The sequence below is a fragment of the Schistocerca gregaria genome, unplaced genomic scaffold (genome assembly GCF_023897955.1).
Source record: "Schistocerca gregaria isolate iqSchGreg1 unplaced genomic scaffold, iqSchGreg1.2 ptg000351l, whole genome shotgun sequence".
Lineage (NCBI taxonomy): Eukaryota > Metazoa > Arthropoda > Insecta > Orthoptera > Acrididae > Schistocerca > Schistocerca gregaria.
The window spans coordinates 2,927,730-2,943,240 of record NW_026061811.1 but is presented as its reverse complement, the minus strand read 5'-3'; the positions used below and the strand labels follow the sequence as shown (position 1 = coordinate 2,943,240).

General features: G+C 41.6%; 1 non-coding gene across 1 annotated transcript; it reads right to left on the bottom strand.

Moving 5' to 3' along the window:
• Window positions 1–3,934: 3,934 nt before the first annotated feature.
• Trnat-ugu (transfer RNA threonine (anticodon UGU)) lies at window positions 3,935–4,009 on the bottom strand. Its single transcript has one exon. It is a non-coding gene; the product is annotated as a tRNA-Thr (tRNA).
• Between the last annotated feature and the right edge of the window lie 11,502 nt (window positions 4,010–15,511).

The following is a 15,511-nucleotide window of genomic DNA, read 5'->3' as shown; positions in this document are numbered from 1 at the left end:
ATCACACATTCCATCAATTTCTTCATCATCTGAGGACTACTTTTACGACTTTGGTAGGCGTGGGATTCGTGGCTATCTTGGCCACAACAATGCGTTCACTATGCTGTATGTAGTAGCTTACCCGCATTCTTATTTTTATTAATTATTAGACCTACTCATGCATTAGCTTCATATTAGCCTTCCTAATACTTAAATCTATATCAGATGTTAACAATGACGCCGGTGGATGGACTATCACGAAATTACTGACCGTCGAGAATGTCACAAATATAACCGACAAGCTAATGGGCCCTTCACAGGAAAAGGTTTTTTGCCAGAAAACGGGGAAAACTGAAACCCAGCAAATGAGTAAAAAAGTGTATATTCACTAACAAAAAAATAGTGTACGCACACAACTTACACAACAATAGTCTGGGATTACTCTATTACGTAATACAGTTTTTGTGATTGTATCTTGCAGCTTTAGTTATTTTTAATTAAAAGAGGCTTTAAAAGGACAGAAAGAACGCGTTGGACTACGCTACAGATCGTTCTGTTAGCACAGTCTTTACTTTGTAATCACTTTCGTTGACTTCGGCAACTCTCAACAGAAATCTCCAACCTAACCGAGACAATGTGCTACGATACAGCCGAGATCATGACAAGAGAATGGGCTACATCACACTCGAAGTAAATGTATATAGGTAAGGATCCCCATGACCTGTATACGTCTGTTATAAAAAATCTCCAAGCCACTCTCCTCAAATAGACCGCAATCTTCTCTTGACCTTCAACTGTTACTATTTCAGAATTGAAAACCAGACTCAAAGAAAATTTGGCTACAAGGCACAAAACTAGAAAAATAAAAATAATAAAAGTGAGAACGTGAAACATGTTAGCAATAACCATAAACAGGAGATTTTACAGAAAATAAAATTGAGAAAGGAAATTATTAATATTATCGACCGTTTAGGAACTCTAGGCTACGAAAGGGATGAAAACACATATCGAATAAGTGGTGGACGAGTTAGTGTGTTTTAAGATTAAATCCAAACAAGAATTAGAGAAAAACATATCGACGCAAGGCCTCTATTACGAAAAATTGCTAAATCTCGAGACAAATTGTGTCCTTCTGTATTTGATGAAATGTTTTTGCCCCTAGTACGGATGAAACAGTATCTGCAATATCAACAGGAACTTCGGACATGTGTTTCATATTTCATCCAAGCCTGCAGTCTATAAATATTTAAACAAAATACTATAACAAAATACCACTACAGGGGAATTACTTACGGAGTAGTTCTTGGTAAAGAAACACAGGACACAATTACGTATGTGGGCTTAATACGAACTACAACTGTGTTTATAAATCGCTATAGTTGCCTTGGACTAACGACGAGCGAATATCAATATAACCTGTACGCTTTTCAAAGCTGTTATCCATGAAAAAGCTAAACCACGTATCGCGAACAAAATACTATTTAACACCGAAACAATGATATTAGCTGACAATGGGCACAGACTTTAGTCAATGGGCACTGTTGAAAATTTGTGCCAGACCAGGATTAGCACCCGAGTCCCCTGGTTACTAGGGAGAGGCAATGATCACTGTGTCCGAATTACACAGTGGTCAACAGAATATCACGAACTGCCCGAGCATGCCGTTCGTTAGATCCAAATTCTCAATTTCTCCATAGACTGCTAATGCACTGCTCCTTGAACATAATCCTCCTCCCCTTAATTATACAGCACATGGCCAAAAAAACAGACACCGAATATATGCAAACTTGGCCTTACGAACATTGCAGACGTCGTCTATGTAACACACGTCAAACTTCAAAGAATTTACCAATTCGTTGCATTGTTTACTATAGACCACAAATAAAGTAACGTAAAAAAAGCACTGCGTCTATTGAGCTCATGATTCAGAGTTAAAAAAAACTAATAAGTCGCCTACATATTACAGTTGCTGCCAAAAGAGGAGAACCATTATTTTCCCACAAAAGGAAATATAGTTAAAATGACGCATCTATTTCGGTTAGTTTATGCGGTTACTAAAATTTGCCGTGAAAGTTACATAGTGGACTCTACCCTCCCCCCACCAGAAACGTAGTTATCGTGGCTGTTGTGAGACTTTTGTACACAGTTAGAGAAAGTGTGTTAAATGTGGCGTGGACGGAAACACTAGGCTACGCTACAGGGCAATCTGCTCGCACAACGTTTAGTCGGCATTCATAATCGTTGGCGTAAACAACTCTCAATCAAATTACCACCTTCCAACCTAACTTAGATCTCGGGCTACACTACCAATCGGCCTGTCATCACAACCAAATATTCATTGAGTGGGGGTGGGGGGATTTCCTGTATCTCTAGGAAAAACTGTCAGTTTTGTCAGACTCAACAGCAAGATTTACCAATGGTAAACACTTTTTAGACGGCTCGTAATTTTAGAATAGTCCTCTTCGTCTTACTTGGCATAAATTGTTCGCTGGCGTCCCAGCAGCTAGCTCCCTCAGTGTCTGCTTCTGCCATCGCACCACGCCAGTCTGCTGTTGTCCTAGCAGACCGAACGCACCGCACATCCGACACCTTCGGAACCACTCACTGGCCAGTTAGCAACTGAGCGGAACACTGTTTACATCGTGAAAGGAAAACTATGCAAAGATGTACACTTAAATGGCACGACTGAGTAGCGCACACACACAGTAATATCTGAGGAATGTCCTTCGACACGCGCAGAACGAAAGTCTTCTCGCGAACGTACAGCGTCTCTGAAAAAAAAATCTAGTGACTATATTCCGGCGTTACAGCCAGGTTCTCATACAAATCAGCAAAAAAGGGTAAATTTGAAATTTTTTTTGAGACAATGAAAATACATTCGAACGATCTGTTTGGGAATTACGAGTGACAATACTATGAGCTTAATTTTAGATTTTCAATAAAAAATGGCGCCCGTAATTATGATTTGATCAAGGGCTTGCGAGACTGGAGTACGCAGAGTGCGTGCAGTGTGGCACCTCAGATGTTACCTGAATTCAAAAATGGGTAACATCAGTTGATACTACATTATTTCTCTGAACTTGAAAATGGATAACATCAGTCGATAATACATAAAATTAATGGGAGCGCATACCTAACCGCAATGAAACAACCTTAAATTTAACGATACAGTGCTAATTCGAACTTTGAGTTCGATTTTGAGGGGTTTGTTTCACTCCTTATGCCTACACAAAAATTAGTTAATATTAACAAATGTCATATTATAGCTATAAGTTCCTAAGAAAAGTGTTTACTTTTAGGGGTCAGAGGTAGAAGTTAAGAGATCAAACCACTTTTAATTTATGCTGCATGCCGTTCTGAGAAAATCGTTACTCGAAAAAAAAAGTGTTCAAAGTTTAGGGAAAACATTTAGTTATATTATTACTTCGATTTGCATGAACTGAGTGTTACACATATATTCTTAATGTCGCTGAAAACGAATCTGAAGTCAGATTTTCAATATTCAAAACAGCTAATCCAATACGGAGGGCAAACGATTATGTTTTGACCAATTTTTACCAAAAATGTATTTTCGTTATTTACGTTTAGTCTGCAATTCAAGGAGTATTTATCAGCCCTTCCTCTACCTCTGATTGTTCCTAGACAGCAACTTCCTGTTCTTCTTGGCAGGAAAAGCCGATCTGTCTAAGCTGGATATGCAGCACTCGGCAGCCTGCACCTGATATTCGTCCGTATTTTCGGTGAGTATGTTTGCATGCATTCTGCAGTATGAATCCTTTTGAGCACGTGCCACACGGGACGAGTTATCATCTACATCTAAATGGATACCCTGCAAAACACATTTAAGTGCCTGGCAAAGGGTTCATCGAATCACCTACACAAATGATAATTAATTGAAACCCTCAGCTGCCGACAGGTGTTGTTGATATACTTCGATGGGGACAGCTGAAAAGTGTGCCGCTACTGGGACTCGAACCCAGGATCTCCTGCTTACAAGGCAGACGCTCAATCCATCTGAGCTATCGAGGGCACAAATGAACAGCACGACTGCAGGAATTTATCCCTCGCACGCTTCCCGTGAGACTCACACCCCGAACCGCCCACAATCCGATTACGTAATGTACTTAATAGGTATTTGTCCATCCACTCATTACTGGCTCACACTAAGGTGACGATTCCCGTAAGAGTTCGAGCAACCTATGCGCATTCGCACAGACGAAGGTCAATGTCTGGGTAACGTTTAACCATAGATATGAAGATAGTAACTGTTCTAGAAAGAACAGGCGCCACTGACGACCGTGCAGCTCTTCTAGAATACATGATAGACCGGCCGATGTGGCCGAGCGGTTGTAGGCACTTCAGTCGGGAGCCACGCGACCGCTACGGTCGCAGGTTCAAATCCTGCCTCGAGCATGGATGTGTGTGATGTCCTTAATTTAGTTACGTTTAAGTCGTTCTAAGTTCTAGGAAACTGATGACCTCAGATGTTAAGTCCCAAAGTGCTCAGAGCCATTTGAACCATCAGTCCCTATGTTTACACACTACTTACAGTAACTTATGCTAAGGACAACACACACACAACCATGCCCGAGGGAGGACTCGAACCTCCAACAGGGGGAGCCGCGCGAACCGTGACAAGGCGTTGGACACATGGCGGGTACCCCGCGCGGCTCATGGCAGCCGTGACACTGCTTCAAACAATGGACTGTAGAAACTTTTGTAAAGCACGGATTAAAAAAAAAAAAAAACCTTTCCGTTCCAGGAGTCTAGACAAGTACACCTTTAAAAAATGCGACTACAAAGAAATTGAGTTTTCGAACGGGGCAGGGCTTAAAACTTTGAAGAGTTAAATTTTAATGGCCGTTCTCTTGTATGCAAATAGTTTCACAGTAGAAATTTCTCTAGTTTTATTTATTTATTTATTTTTTGCTGTAGGTAAACAAGGATAGGATTCTGAGAAGGGGGAAGTGTGGGGGGGAGGAATCTCGCCTCTCCCACCTTGGAATTCTCAGTACAGAATTTTTATTCATTACGAGATTCTCAGCCACTTGCAGAAGTGATTTCGCGTGATTCTGCAAAACTTTTCCTTTAGCCAATCGTAGCAACTATAGGATTCCGTTCCTGCTGCATGACATGTCTCGGAACTTTAACTGACCAACTTATTTGCATAAAGAGCTAGCTTATCATCCGCTTCTTTACTTACTTAGACCGTTCATGGTCTGCAAAGCATTTTTTCTTTAATCGTTTTTTTTATGTCTTTTATAAACTGCAACACTTTCTAAACTTTTCTAAACTTAACGCCGTTGAAGCATGGTCTTTTGCTGAATGACCAAAAAGCAATGCTGACAGCTGGGGTCCAAGGTTTTTGTTAATCAAGCCGTTTGTATTCTTGTTTGTATAACGCATATTTCTTTATATCTAATTGAGAAGTGAAATACCGGTTTTCGTAGATGCAGATTTAAAATATTTTAATATAACGCAATAAATATTTCATTAAAATTTTCATCCCCTTATGCTCGAAGTTAAAAACCAGTGAAACACGTAGTTTTTAAAAAATTGTAACAGATTAGCCGAATACGAATTGTCAGATATGCTTTCATAATGCTTTCATAATGAACCAATTTCAGAAACGTGGAGCCGGATCTGGGGGTGAATTTCCTTCTCTCCGAGACACCCGGCTTCTTCTTCGACTTAGCCGGCAAACAGGCCGAGGACGCCGGGTGGGGACCGAATATGCAGCAGTTTGTGGATGGCGACGTCGTCACTAGCTGTTGCCTTCGTGCGGGCCTCTTGTGTAAAGGGGGAGCCAACCGTGGCCAAGTGAAGGTCTGTATTCCACAGGAACGAGTTAGCATGGCACTCAGATATTTCCACGAGTCGGCGGACGGGGGTCATTTGGGGTTCTTCAAGACCTTGAACCGAGTTCAGGAATACATGTTTTGGCCCAACCTATATCGCGATGGCAGGCGATTTGTTGGCAACTGTGTCCAGTGTAAGCGTGGTAAGCCCGATGTTGGGCTGCACAGAGAACTACTACAGTCGCTTAGGGAGCAGTGTCCTCTGGACCGCGACTCAAAGATCGAAACAACGATCGACGGAAACTGGTGCCAGAAACGCACCAGCTGACTCTATTTCATCCCCTTAGGGGTTGAACTTCCAAAAACACCGAAACACGTATTTTCTTATTTGTAGCCTTGAAGTCAAATACCAATTTTCGTAGATGTAGCCTTAAAAATACTTTCATAGTTCTTCCATAATTATTTATCTCAAAATAAAATGTTCATCCACTATTTCACCTCATAGAGGTTAAATTCCCAAAGATACTGGAACACATATTTCTTTATTTCTGACCTAGAAACCAGATACAAATGTTCGTATGCCTAGCTTCAAAATTACCTTAATAGCTACATGATTCAGAAATCCTTTCATGTCCTGTGTCTCCCCCTTAGAGGTGGAATTTTGAAATATGCAGTATAAGCGGTATAAGATCAACACTCTTTCCAAATCTCAAGGTTTATTTTCCTTGGCGGTCTGGACTGTGTGAGTTTCATAGTAATAGTCCTCCACACACACACACACACACACACACACACACACACACACACACACACACACACACACACCACTACCAATGCCACCACCACCTCCTGGGGAAATTTCTGCAGACGCCCTTGTTCCACTGCAGTCATATTTTGCCGACGACCTACATTTAGCAGCGTGGGAGGGATAGTGTCGTGCAACAGACAGTATACTCAGTAGACAACGAACTGTTCGTTGTGAAATCAGCGACATATTAACCGAGACTGACACAGAAGGTGCTGAAGGTGAAGCACACTAGACTCGTGTCTACCACGGCTTCAAATAGTATCGATTTACTATGAACGGAAGTTCCGAAAAGTGAGCAAGTAATTTTACAGTAAATTCAGTACCGATGGTGAGGATATACAACGAAAAACATTTCTATAAAATTTCAGAAATAATGAAATATTCCACTCAAGTCGCGTGACAGAAAACGCAATGGATATGCTTGCACTTAAGACGGAAGGCCCTACGTGCTTACGCAGGCTTACGACAGATCGCAAAATTCGGCAGTAGGCGTAAGCCAACCTCTTGTGCTGCCATCTGTTATTGATGCCAGGTATCAAGGTCTCAGTAGTACGACCATCCACTGGAGAGTAGTTTGCTTTGTAAGCACTCCGTCTTCAGGCCACGAGTGACCTACTGGGACAGCACCATCCGACCGCCGTGTCATCATCCGTGGAGGATGCGAACAGGAGGGGCGGGGGTCAGCACACTGCTCTCCCGGTCGTTATGTTGGTATTTTTTGACCGGAGCCGCTACTATTGGGTCGAGTAGCTCCTCGATTGACATCATGAGGCTGAGTGCACCCCGAGAAATGGCAAGAGCGCATGGCGGCCTGGATGATCACCCATCCAAGTGCCTTCAACGCCCGACAACGCACTTAACTTCGGTGATCCCACGTGAACCGATGCAACCTCCGCGGCAAGGCCGTTGCCGCAGATATTTTACAGTAGTTGCTTACGTTTCATAATTATCTAGTTTACGGGGAAAATGTAAAAAAGGCGATTGTCACCGAAGGTACAACTAATCTGAATTTCTGGTTAGTTATCAAGTGGTCTTGTGTGCGAGCCTGAATTTTTCATCCTTTGCGGTGGGAATGATTCAAACCCGTCATGTTCTTCTTATGAAGTGTTCTATTTATTTTGCACACAATGATCGTTTGTAGTTGTGTTGAGTTACCACCTTGATAAATTTTTGGATGGCGCACGTATCATAACTGAGATTTGCGCTTAATGGCTGAAGGTGAATTAGCGTAATGAGTAGTAGCGAATGTTATAGTAACATGTTTGTAAATTATTTCAGGTAAATTACGTTAGTCGTGTAATATTATCCGTATACCAGTACAGTATATGGGCCAATTACGTTAGTCATGGAATACTATCCGTATAAGACTATGTCACCTTGGTGTCCCGGAATTTGCTTCAATTTTGGAATCCACGAAAGAACTGGAAATTTTCCTTTACACAGCTTTCCATATAATTTCTATTACAGTGATTCAGTCTTGCCTGTCACTCGACTTTTCTGACTGTGAAATAAATTCTATCGCTCAGGTGCTTATTACCTCTTCGTGTTTCCATTTGCCGATATTGCGCATAAACACATATCTCAAAGTTGCTATGGACATTGATGGAGCGACACACTTTTCTATGGCGACACTGCAGTTTATAGATAGAAAAACCGATCAGTTAAAACGACATGGGTATTTTAGTTCTGAATAACCGATGTCTTTCAGTATTAGTTTGCTCTCGGTTATAACAAGTATCTTTTCATTTTTTCCTGATAACCACGTAAAAACAGATATATCAATTAGCCACAGATGTCGTAGTAAAATTTTTAGTTTTCAAATAAACCTTTTTAAAAAAAGACGAGTAATTTTTATTCGTAAGATTTCCATAGCACTGAAATACGGCGTTATTACAGAAAAAAATGGGAAAAGTTATGTATGCCACTTTAATAACACTGCTGATAGAAACGAGCAACAAATGGATTGGTCCAACATTGCCGAGACAATACTGTGCCTGTTATACAAGCAGAGCGCGAGACTGGACACAGTTTCTCGCTGTTGTCGAACGTCAGTTGTAACATAGAATGGCACCATCTGGAAGACTGGAAGTATTTTACGATATGCGGTACGAGTGAAGAACAAAGTTAGATTTGGTCGACTTGCGACATCATACAAGGAAAAAAGTTAAAATTTAACAAATCATTCATAGTTCTGGATAAAAGTAGAAAGTGCCTGATCTGCTGCTGTGTCTACGTAGTATGCCGTTATCTGCTTTTAGCCCTTAAAAACAGAGAAATTAAAACGAAAAAGAGAGTTCTCCTGCCGCAGTTTTCACTCTTTATCGCTGGACTATACGTAATGCCTGCATAGTGCTGTGATAACCGATTACAATATAATTTTTGAGCAGAGCTTCTAAAAACTATAATCAGTAGGATAATATTGCCAGTTTTCTGTAGTATAGAAGCACTCGCCAGCAGCGAAGATCGGACAAAGTTTTATTTGACTATTTAATTTAAAGAAATTAGAATTATATTAATACCGTCAGTTGCTCGCGGGCGTTGATAAATATCAACGTGGACAAGTGAAAATGTGTGCCGCGACCGGGACTCGAACCCGGGATCTCTTGCTAAAATGACAGACGCTCTATCCATCTGAGGCACAGAGGACACAGTGTATGGTTCGACTGCAGGGACTATCTCGCGCACGCCTCCTGCGAGACTCACATTCTCACCTTGAATGTCCATACACTACAGTCGTAGAGTCCCACTCCAACACACTCATTCCTCGTGGAAGACATGTCCATATCAATATAAGTATATGGTTCTGGCAATACCAGCCATGACCTTCTTCTGTGAAGATGCACACGTATTCCCCGAACTGGACTTGGTAAGAATGTGTTCCACGAGTAATGAGTGTGTCGGTGTGGGACACTACGAATGTAGTGTGTGGACATGCAAGGTGAGAATGTGAGTCTCGCGGGAGGCGTGCGCGAGATAGTACCTGCAGTCACACTATCGTCTGTGCCCTCGGTGGCTCAGATGGGCAGAGCACCTGCCATGTAAGCAGGAGATCCCGGGTTCAAGTCCCAGACGTGCACACATTGTCACCTGTCGCCGTTGATATATATCGACACACGTGAGCAGCTGACGGTATTAATATAACTCTAATTTCGTTCTGAACGGCTGCAGGTCATCATAAGGGTATTTAATTTGACATTTTGATTCCATTTATCAAGAAACTGAGAAAGTAAAAATTGTTTAATCTTTGTTTGATTTCTACGTTTACTAGAGAAAATAATGTAAATAAAATACTGAAAATCGGTTATTACAAGAACTGGTATTGTGACGGGCTTTAACAATTAGCTTAAAGAAGGGTTGGGAAACTGATAAGAGCCGAAAACCAGTTATTTCAGCGATAACCAACATTCCCACTGGTGTTCTGAGTGGTAAGATTGACGCACAAGGACAACAAGAACAGTTTCTCAGAAAGGTTACTGGAGCTCTGATGTTCTCAAAATGAACGGGCCAGCCATTGGCGTCTGCGAGGGTGAAGGGGAGGGGGAGGGGAGGAGGTCGGGAGGGGAGGATAGGCAAAAGGGCACTTTCACCCATCGCCCCCAACCCTCCCTGGAATCTGGAGTAAAGAGTTTTTATTCGTTACAGTATACTCTTCCAGATAAGAATTCTCCACAATACTGATAAACCTTAGCTTTGGCCAGTTGTAGCGCTTATAGAGTTAGGGTCTTGTAGCTTGATGCACCTCGTAACTGACCAGCTGATTTGTACACAGAGTGCCAGTTTCAGAATCATGCACTCCAGCCCCGACCCGCCTTCCCCCCTCCCCACCACTGGAAATATTTCTGCAGACTCCAGTCTGCCACTGTGCATATATTTTGATAACATCCTGGTTTTAATAGCATCGAAGGAACAGCATTGTGCAGTAAAAGGGTAGACCTAGCACAGAACACACCATTCACAATGAAACGCATCACTTAGTAGATGGTGAAGTACTCTGAAGCTAGCCAGATAGAAACAGAACCTCCTGGCACTGCATCTAACCCAAATTCTAATCTTACACTAATCTCTTGTATGTACCTACCACGCCCTCAAAGAGCCAACGATTTACTATTATCAGAAGTTCCGAAAAATGAGGAAGAAATTGACCCACACTTTTTTGCGTTGTTTATTATTTCGATTACACCATAAAGGGAATGGACTTGTAGCCACAGGTTACACAAGCGATAGATGGTTTAAAATACATAAAAAGAGATGACAATAAGAAACGCTTTTTAAAAACACAATGATGCACGGCTTTTACGATTTTTACAGGAAAAAAATGGATGACAAAATAAAGGTTTTTCAAAAATACGCTGGTAGACAATATTGGGGATTTTTTATCTTTATAGATGACTAGCGGAAAAGCTTGGTGTTGACCAGGCATTTATTTAGAGCTGTGCGTCCACGTCCGTACTATGCAGCGTCTGGCCTTGTCCTGAGTTTTTATGATGTATCTCCCGAAACATGTGTCGTACAATGATATAATTTTGTAGGTACATTCAGCGTCATATGCGGATACTGTCTGCAAAATTTATTGCGAATATAGTAGCAAAGAAGTAACAAATTTAAATGTCACGAATGCTGTGATGCCCACACACTTGGGTGTAACTAATGTACACGGGATGCTTGGCACGATCATTATGGCTACCATCACCTGTGGTCGTAATTGGACCAGCTGTGTCGACGTAGTGAAAATATAAATGTGCATAACATGGTAAACGTCCATTCTTCCCAGCCATCAGACCTGAACTACGATCAAAAATATCATAAAAAGTGGTAGGGGCAATGGCCTTGCCGCAGTGGATACACCGGTTCCCGTCAGATAACTGAAGTTTAGCACTTTCGGGCGTGGTCGGCACTTGGATGGGTGACCATCGGGGCCGCTATGCGCTGTTGGCATTTTTCGGGTTGCACTCAGCCTTCCGATGCCAATTGAGGAACTACTCGTCCGAATAGTAGCGGCTCCAGTCAAAGGAAACTACCACAACGAGTGGGAGAGCCAGCTCCTCCTCCACCCTCAGTGAGAATGACGTGGAGGTCGGATGGTCCAGATTGGCCACTTGTGACCTGAACACGGAGTGCTTTTTTAAAGTAGTACTCCCTACATAAAACTGACAGTCTAGGCTCAGGGACTGTCCACGGTAAATGCTGCAATGGACCTACGAATACTATTAAAATAACGGTTTGAGTTCTCTTTAATTGTCCAATCATCTGAAGTGAGTCCTTATTTCAGTACGCTGAAAAATAGATTTTATGTTAATGGCGGATAAATTTTATGTAAATGGCGGCAAATTAACTTTACCCTAATGACACACAAGGTCAATGCCGTACTATCACGTAAAGTATTCTCAGATCGAAATGTTTTGCATTACAAAATCTCCAATGTAGATTCATAATACCGCAATTATAATTCTCAAAATAATTTGGAGCTACGTTCAATGCATATTTAAATGCATCTTTCAAAACAATAACAGAATTCTCATTAGATCATCATTATCAATGGCTAGAGTATTCCTATTATTTCGTCTACCAAAAACCGCGTCTCACTATAGCTTCTTCAGTACGCTGTTTTGTTTTCCACTGTTGACAATAGAAACGATCTGGCAGATGTGACATTGTAGATGCGCAGTATGCGTGTCTTAATGCAAATAAACCGTCTGGAACATTTACCCTTGAACGTCCCTAGAATGGGATTTCATGGAACGTTATTACTTTCCTGTGTCCATTTCCATCACAAAAGCTGATCGCCACGACTGGGGAAGGGGAGGAGGGGGTGGGCTGAAAGTTGGCAGCAGTGGCAGAAAAACCGAAGAAAACCTCACGTTTTCGTCATTTGTTTTCATAATGAAGTAGTGCCAATTCATCACATCGCACGCTTTTCTCTCGGAAACGGTAAAATTCATCGTCTGGATATCAATGTCGCCTGCTGAGGTATGCAGTCGCACCACTCTGTACGAAATAGGTTCTAAGCTGATGCAGTCGACAAGTAACATCGAAATATATCGTCACCTAGAAATACATCGACACCTCGAAATAAATCCACACCTCGAAATAAATCGCCACCTCGAAATAAATCGCCACCTCGAAATAAATCGCAACCTCGAAAAATCGCAACCTCGAAATAAATCGACACCGTGAAATAAATCGAAACCTCGAAATAAATCGACACCTCCAAACAACCGCTACACCGAAATGAGTCGATATCCCGAAGTATATCGACATCTAGACGCATTTCGGCTTACCATATAGACTGAAATCTCGATGCTAGTCGACATATCGAGATAAATTGAGGTACAGAAATATATCGATATCTCGAAATATATTGGTACCACGTAATATAAAGATATCTCTCAAAATAGCGATATCTAGAAATTTATGGATTACTAGAGATATGGAGGTACCTTGAATTATATCGATATCTCGATAAGAATCAATACCTGTAGTACACCAATACATGGAAATATATCGATACCTGGAAATATAAAGACAACCTTAATTGTGTCGGTATATCAAAATAAATCGATATCTCGATATAATAGGATACTCTAAATCAATCGATATCTCGAAATAAATAGACTCCTCAATATAGATAGATATCTCGAAATAAATCGATATCATGATTTAATGTGCGCATCTATGTAAGTCGATATATCGAATTGAATCGATAATGGGAAAAGTATGGACGTCTCAAAATAAATCTGTACCCCTAAGAAAACGATTATCGAAATAAATAGATATAACGAAATATATCGCTATCTTGATAAATACCATTATCTAGTGGTCGGATAAATGTTTCAAGATGACATGACATAACAGTATAGTCTACATACATGAAAATACTTTGGATTTTCAATATATCGATAGATTTCTAGACCTCGGGAAAAAAAATCTTTGATCCGACCTCGGGGCAAAAACGCAGACCTCGGGAAAAAACGTCGACCTCGGGGAAAAACGCCGACCTTAGGGCAAAAACGCCGACCTCGGGGAAAAACGCCGCCCTCGGGGCAAAAACGCCGACCTCGGGGAAAAACGCCGACCTCGGGGGGAAACGCCGACCTCGGGGAAAAACGCCGACCTTGGGAAAAACGACGACATCGTGGAAAAACGCCGACCTTGGGGAAAAACGACGACATCGTGGAAAAACGCCGACATCGGGGAAAAACGCCGCTATTGGGAGAAAACGCCGACCTCGGGGAAAAACGCCCACCTCGGGGAAAAACGCCGACCTCGGGGAAAAACGCCGACCTTGGGAAAAACGACGACCTCGGGAAAAACGACGACCTTCGGAAAACTGCTGACCTCAGGAAAAATCCAGTTCCATTAATTTACATAGACAATAATGTTAGTTACCATTAGGTTCTCAAAATGCAATCAAATTCCTGATATTTATCACCTCACACAAAAAGTGGTCATGACAGAAAAGTCTCGTTCTTTAGAAAGTTTAGAATGAGATGTTCTAAATAATGCAGATAATCCATTTACAATAATCTACAAGCACTGCACAATGAGAAGAGACTGTCAACCAGAGCACTTTGAAATAGTGCACAGCCAGGAAGACAGAGGTTGCATTGCTGTTTATAATCCTCTGGTGCTTGAGATTCAGAATCCAGGATTGCCTCGAATGAGAACAGCACGAATGAATGTCCTGCACCAGTATAGAACTTACTCTGGAACTCCACAGAAAATCACAAGGCACAATTATATCACATCATTTTCAGCAAACTACAGAAGCCTCTAGTGGACATAACAACGTCGTCACCTCCTTCACTAGTGAAAGATCTTAGTAGCTATTGAGTCAAGAGTAGGTGGCCAATTAATAATTTGTTGTTCAAAGCTAACTTCAGTGTATATGGGAATACTCAGTGGACATCTTTAACCATCATATTTTACTGTCTAAGATATGTCAACTTCCCAGACTATAAGTATAAGCAGAGCTTGGTCTTTACCAATCCGAGATTGTTTAGAATAGGTATCAATGGAATCAGATCCACTGGGCATTTAGAGCAACCTGCTTTAAACAATATGAGCAGGTAATAGACACAGACACAGAATTTGAAATTTCTCTGTGAAGCGGTTACCTTCATCGACTTCAAACTTACTTTGTGTGCTGCGGTATGCGAAGGCACTAATAGCAACACAGTAAAACACAGAAGAAACTTATAAGTTGATGTAATCAGCCAGTAAGAAGCAGTAAAATTCAAGTTTTAGTAATCGATTATTGACTTATTATCCGGCTTTGGTGCCTCAGACATGTCCGACGACCTTAAGATTTGGCATGAAACGAAGTCTGGAAGACACGTTACACGATAGAATTGGAAAAGTGTTCATGTGTTGTAAAAACCTAAGAAATCGTCCCGTTTTCGTCAATTGCCGTCGAATCGACGTAATGACATATCGTCACATTGGATGCTTTTCTCTATAAAACAGTTACATTTATCGTCTGGAAACTTATGTCCCTGGCTGCGGCATGCGGAGGCACTAATAGCAACTCCATAGAACACAGAAGAAGCTTCTATGTTATTGGTTCAAATGGCTCTGAGCACTATGGGACTTAACATCTGTTTTCATCAGTCCCCTAGAGCGTAGAACTCCTTAAACCTAACTAACCTAAGGACATTAAACACATCCATGCCCGAGCAGGATTCGAACCTCCGAGCGTAGCAGTCCCGCGGTTCCGGACTGAGCGCCTGAACTTCTTGACCACCGCGGCCGGCTCTAAGTTGATGTAATCGGCCAGTAAGAAGCAGTACAATTCATGTTTTAGCTATCGATTATTGAATTATTAGCCGCCTATGGCGCCAGGGATATGACTGACGACGTTACGATTTTGCATTAAACGAGGTCTGGGAGCCACGTTACACGAGAATGTGTGAAAACTGATCATATGTAG